The sequence below is a fragment of the Leptonotus elevatus genome, chromosome 1, assembly GCF_054856555.1.
Source record: "Leptonotus elevatus isolate MCC_2025b chromosome 1, RoL_Lele_1.0, whole genome shotgun sequence".
NCBI classification, from domain to species: domain Eukaryota; kingdom Metazoa; phylum Chordata; class Actinopteri; order Syngnathiformes; family Syngnathidae; genus Leptonotus; species Leptonotus elevatus.
The window spans coordinates 22175408-22181382 of record NC_141239.1 but is presented as its reverse complement, the minus strand read 5'-3'; positions in this window follow the sequence as shown (position 1 = coordinate 22181382).

Below are 5975 nucleotides of genomic sequence, written 5' to 3'. Positions count from 1 at the left end.
TCCGCCATCCAGCTTACGGGGACTAACATTACTATCGATTGAGACTCTGTGGTTGGAGTGACACCTGATGCCAGAATACATCAGTGGTGAGCAAACACTGTTCTCTGCAAGTGTTGTTTATTATCGTTAAGTACCAAACTTTCTACCTTCCAAGGCAATTGACATCAATTACGCTGATTGCGGTTTACACCCCTCAGCTAAGAACAGAACACTAGAAGCCATGCAGTCTTTTAACAGACACGCCTAGAGGGCTTCCACATCGCAGCTATTAACTCCCTTAAAAAACTTACAGCAACTTGTGTGTTTTTCAACAAGGGGAGGCAACCTTACAGATCTGGCATACACAAAACAAAAAAGTAACTCTGACCACATTGCAATTATGCTAAAACCTGCACACAGACCAGAGTGGCACACGAAAACGAGGGACTTGCGTAGCTATGATGGGCCTCCGATGCATTACTTTTAACACCACAGAATGGCACATTTTTAAACTTGCATCTATCAAAGATACACATTCAGACATTGTTCACGGGCACCTGCAGGCCTTCAGGTATGGTGACGCTGCAGGGAGAGCGTCGGCCAGAGCTAACCTGGCCCATGCAAAAGTACATTTCATAGGGTACATTTGTACTCACAGCCTTCAGCAGAGGACACGGCCACTCTACCACTTGAGCTATGCCACGCCTGCTGTTGGCTAACATTGCTGATGTGTCCGAAAGGAGACCAAAAATAGTCATGGAGGTACGAGGATTCCGCCGGACTCCAGCAATATACTGACACACAGTAGGGGCGGCATGGCTCAGCGGGTAGATTGGCCGTCTCGCAACCTGAAGGTTCTGCGATCGTTCCTCAACCCTTGAGTGATTTCTTTCTCTCTTTCTATATTATTTTTAACATTTTACTCTCTTCCAAGTGTAAAGTTTACTCTAGTTTAGACTGGGACCGAATACAGTCTTTTTAGATTTAAATTTGTTCTACGGAATTTACTGTGAGGTTTCAGAGAACCAAAACGACAGTACAATAAAAAAAATATCTGGACACTACAAGCAACACTAGGGATGCACAATCTCTCTGTCAAGACATCAAAGCTCTCACTGGCTATAAACCTCAACTACAGACCTAGAGAGTGTTTCTAAGCGCCAATAATAAATCCAGTTCCCAAGAAGGCCCACCCATTCACATACAATGACTATCAGCCTGGAGCACTGACCACTATCATTAAGTTTTTTTGAGCAGCTGGTCATGCAGAACATCAAGTCCACTCCTTCCTCTCTCCTATGACCGGTTTCAGATTACATACAAATTAAAACGTATTCGTTGCCATTGACGACTATATACGTCAAAGATCCTTTTTTCTTTTTTACTGGATTGGTAGTGAATGAGTTTAAACAGGTCCACATTTCCAAAACCTCAGACAGGGACTTAATACATCTCTCTGCAACTAGGTACTGAACTTCCTCACAGCATGCACGTCGGCAGCAGCTCTTCTAGGACCATCATGTTGCCCAGTGGGGAACCACAAGGCTGCGTTCTCATCCCGCTGGTCTTTACGCTACCAACCCTGACAGCGTTGCTATCTAGTACACCAACCACATCATAAAGTCCTAGTCTGATAAGGCCAACTACAGGAAAGTGGTGAGCCTATTAGTCCACATTCTCGTCCTCAAACCATCCATCCATTTTCTTAACCGCTTGTCCTCACAAGAGTCGCGGGGGGCGCTGGAGCCTATCCCAGCTGGCTTCGGGCAGTGGGCGGGGTACACCCTGAACTGGTTGCCAGCCAATCCAGGGCACACAGAGACAAACAAACATCCACACTCACAATCACACCTAATGGAGTGTTCAATTAACCTGCCATGCATGTCTTTGGAATGTGGGAGGAAACCGGAGTGCCCGGAGAAAACCCACCACCCTCGTCCTCAATATAGAGGAAAACTAAAGACATTGTTGGAGACTTCAAGAGAAGTTGTTCACAGCCCACACGCGGAGGATGAAGACTCTGCAGTCACTACACCCAATAAGAGACATTTCTCTGACCCGCCTCACCTGCATGGCCATCATCAGCATCACTGGTGACACCGCCCACCCGTCCCGCTCCCTCGTCAGCCACCTGCCGTTGACAATGAAGCAGCATAGCCTGGGGAACCTGGTTCTAAAAGCACTCAACAGCTTCAAGCATCAGGCTGTCAGGGACTCCGCCCACTACGTCTGCCATCTGCCACCCGTGACTGGAGTATAAAACACAACTTTTTGTGCATTTTGCTCTTCTGTGTTCAACAACAGACATGCTGCTGGTACATCACAAACCATACATCACATTTCTTTCAAAGTTGGCACAAAAAAAGGTTGTGGATCGCCACACTCGTGTCTTGCCTGGCACTTACAGTCCAATTACTGTACGTTTCTCATTAGAAGGACGCGTTTATTGACTTTGCATTAAATGTAAATGATAGACGAACGGCGAGTAAAGTTCACAGACGCCTTCATACATACACGCAACGGCTAACTTTAAAGCTCGCGCGGCCGCGCTGTTTGCTTAAGCTTTCTGGACGCAGTCAGTCAGTCAATGGTCTGCAGGAAGCGCGGCTGCAGAACGAGGGAATACCTCCGAGAGGAGACGGCCGCAGAAAGGAGTCATTCAAAGCTGGAATGACAAATAGGTGAGGCTGTTTACGCACGCCGTGTTGACTTAACTGGGTTGTTTGGCTTGGTGGCTGCTTGGGCATCTTGGAATAAATCTGCAGCGCTCCTGCGTAATCGGGCTCCATAAAACAATATCAAAACTGTTTTTGGATGGTTGGAGGAGGAGGGGGGGGTGTAATTTACCGGAATGTGACGAGACTCGTTAGTGGCTGAGGTCACGGGCGCAAATTGAGATGCTCAAACAAACTTGTTTTTTGATTTGGGGAAAGTCGGCTTGAAAAGTTGGCCTTATCGCTACCATGTGCGTTACAATTCCGACCAAAGGTTCCTGGAAAAACACGTCTTTAAGGCAACGTCAAGCTTCAAATGGCCAACTGCCATTTTATGGGACGTCACACTAGACTCATACAATATAACTAAAATGACAGGATGTGACGTACACTGGCAAATCCAAATCTTTGTGTGATGACTTTTGTGGACTGGCCATCTGGCATACAGGGCAGATGCTCGCTGGACCGGCGTCTTTTGGGGCAGATGCAGCGCATTTTAATAATTATTTTCCTCCATTTTACCCCAAGAGCCTGGCCCACAATTTAGAGGGACTAGTCCATTAATCAATTTCGAATATAGCTAGCAAACTGAACCAACGTCAGTCAATATTAGTGGCAAATCGTTGTCTATCTATGCCAGGCTGGTAGGCTTAAATCAACATGCCAGGGCTGATTTAAAAAAATTACTTTTTCCACTTGCTGTCGACTGAACATAACATCACCTGTGCAGAGGAAGTAGGTAACGACCAATCATGGCTCACCTGTTTTCTGGGTTTGGTCAGTAAACTGAGCCATGATTAGTCGTTATCTACCGTACTCATGTGCAGTCCACAGCAAGTGGAAAATTTTGTTTTTAAAGGTATTAATAGTACATGAAAAATTATGAGGTTATCACACAAATAATAGACAAAAATGTAAACTTTTTACTGCTAAATATGGCTCAATGAGTCAATTATCCCTTTAAAATTAGACCAAAATGAATTTGCAAACAAGATTACAATCAGTGTTTATTTGAACAGGTATGAGAACATAAATAGTTAAAATGGACAAAAAAAGGACCAATAGGCAAGCGTATAAGACATTTTACACTTAACAAGGCGGATTTATCAAATGCTGTTAAGACGGCAACCTTTATTTAGGCAGCTAACATGGCACTTCCTGTTTATGCTTTTATTTGAAACCTATTCACGTCACTACTTAGCGACTGATGCTAACTTTACGATCACACTGAGGCTTTCCCAGCATGCTTTGTTACCATTAAAAGTAATTATTCGTGTGGCTATTCTTTCATACTATTTTATTTATTTTTGTACAGACAGGGTATAATATAGTTACAGTGGTGTTGTTTATAGTCGTATATTTAATTACTGCTACAACCAGTATTAAATTATTGGACTGTAGAGTGCTATTAGTACATTTGTACGATAACGACTTTAAAAGGGAAGTAAAATAAATAAAAAATCTTGACAATAATATGTTATGTGTGACTTCCTAGTCTAAACACGACATTCGGATTAATATTACATTTCCGGAATATGAGTTATGAAGCAAAATCCTGCCATTTTTATCCATCTCAGGGGGGCGGCCATTTTTCCATTTGCTGTCAACTGAAGCTGAAATCACAGTTGCTCAGGGCTTGGGCAACGACCAATCACAGCTCACCTGTTTTCTGAAGCTGAGCTGTGATTGGTTGTTACCTAAGACCTGAGCAACATTGATTGTCATCTTTAGTCGACAGCAAGTAGAAAAATGGCCACCCGAGATGGATACAAACGGCTGGATTTTACACAATAGTAACCAGAATACCATATTTAGACTAGTGGGGCTGCATAGAACATATTGTGAAGTTTTTTGGGGTTGACTGTCCCTTTTAATTACCACAAATACTAATTCTTTACAGATCTGTGAGTTGGAATAACGGCCCAAGCTGCATATATAACAGCCCGGCCCACCAGAAAATGACCAGAATGTCCAGATTACCACTCCGGTCCTGAACCTCATCTATCCCGGACGCCTTTGGGCGAGAAGCACACCTTGGAACCCAGAATCTCAGAACGATCAGTCGTACATGCTAACCGCTCAATCATGTGCTGCTGCCAGGACCGTAGAACAATAATTGGACCATAGAGTAGTCGACGACTAACAGTCCTAAGCCAAAACTTAATAACTGTGAGGCAGACGTGCCAACCACTGACCCACCATGTTGCCTTCCTTTCAGTCCTATAGGGAAAATAGTTTATCAATCCAAAATGAAGCAGCCGTCAACAGACCCCAAACTGACGAGTGACCCATTTGCAGCATGTTCATTTGACGGCAAACGCCATCCTCCCAACAAAAACATATTTAGTTCAACATTTTCCCTGGACCATGTCAACTATTTACTCCATCAACATCCTTTCTGACGCACATTGCTACTTTGGATACATATTTTGGCAAGGCGCACCGGCAGGACGCTCGCCGGCAAAAGAAACAGGCGCTATCTCCACCGGCAACAGTGAGTGATAACCTGCAGCCGAGCAAAGCGGGGCCTGCACCGAGGGGGCCGTCGGTTTTTGATCGTGCAAACACAGGCCTCGTTTGTCACGCACAAAGGCCGTCTTCATTGGGCGTCTTGATATTTTTGTCTTGTGGCCTAGTGAGGATATGTGGTGAAGAAAACGGATGGATGGATGGGTGGGAATTTTTTTTTCCTTTCTCGCCGCGTTCCGACGCGGACCTGCCAATCTCCCGCCGAGCCCTGGAAGAAACCAGTGCGGTATTTTGAAGCTGCGCACTAAATGTGCCGTGCTTTTAAATTAAGCGTGAGGACGAAGAAAGAGGAGGAGAAGCGAGCGGGCCGCGGGTGCTGTTGAAATGTTTTTGGCAAGGTTGGAAGCAAACAAGTTTGAAGGTAGGGGAGCCACTGAGGTCAAATGTAGAAGCTGTACGGCAGGGGTGTTCAAACTACATCCCGTAGGTAACTAACAAACTAAAAATAAGGTCAATTGAGGCAAATCTCCAGAACTTCCCAAGTGACACCTTTTCAATTTGCCGTATTTTTATTCAATATGTGCCTTATATGTCAAATGAAAGAATCTGTTTTTTGAGTTATGGCCCTTCAAAATTTGGAATTGCACACTAAATTTTGGACCATATTTAGAGGCGTTAACCCCCCCAAAAAATTCTTGACAATAATATGTTTTATGCATGTCTAGTGCAATATGAGTTAAGCAGCAAAATCCCAGCTTTTATCAATATCAGAAGACGGCCATTTTGCCACTTGCTGTCGAGTGAAAATGACAT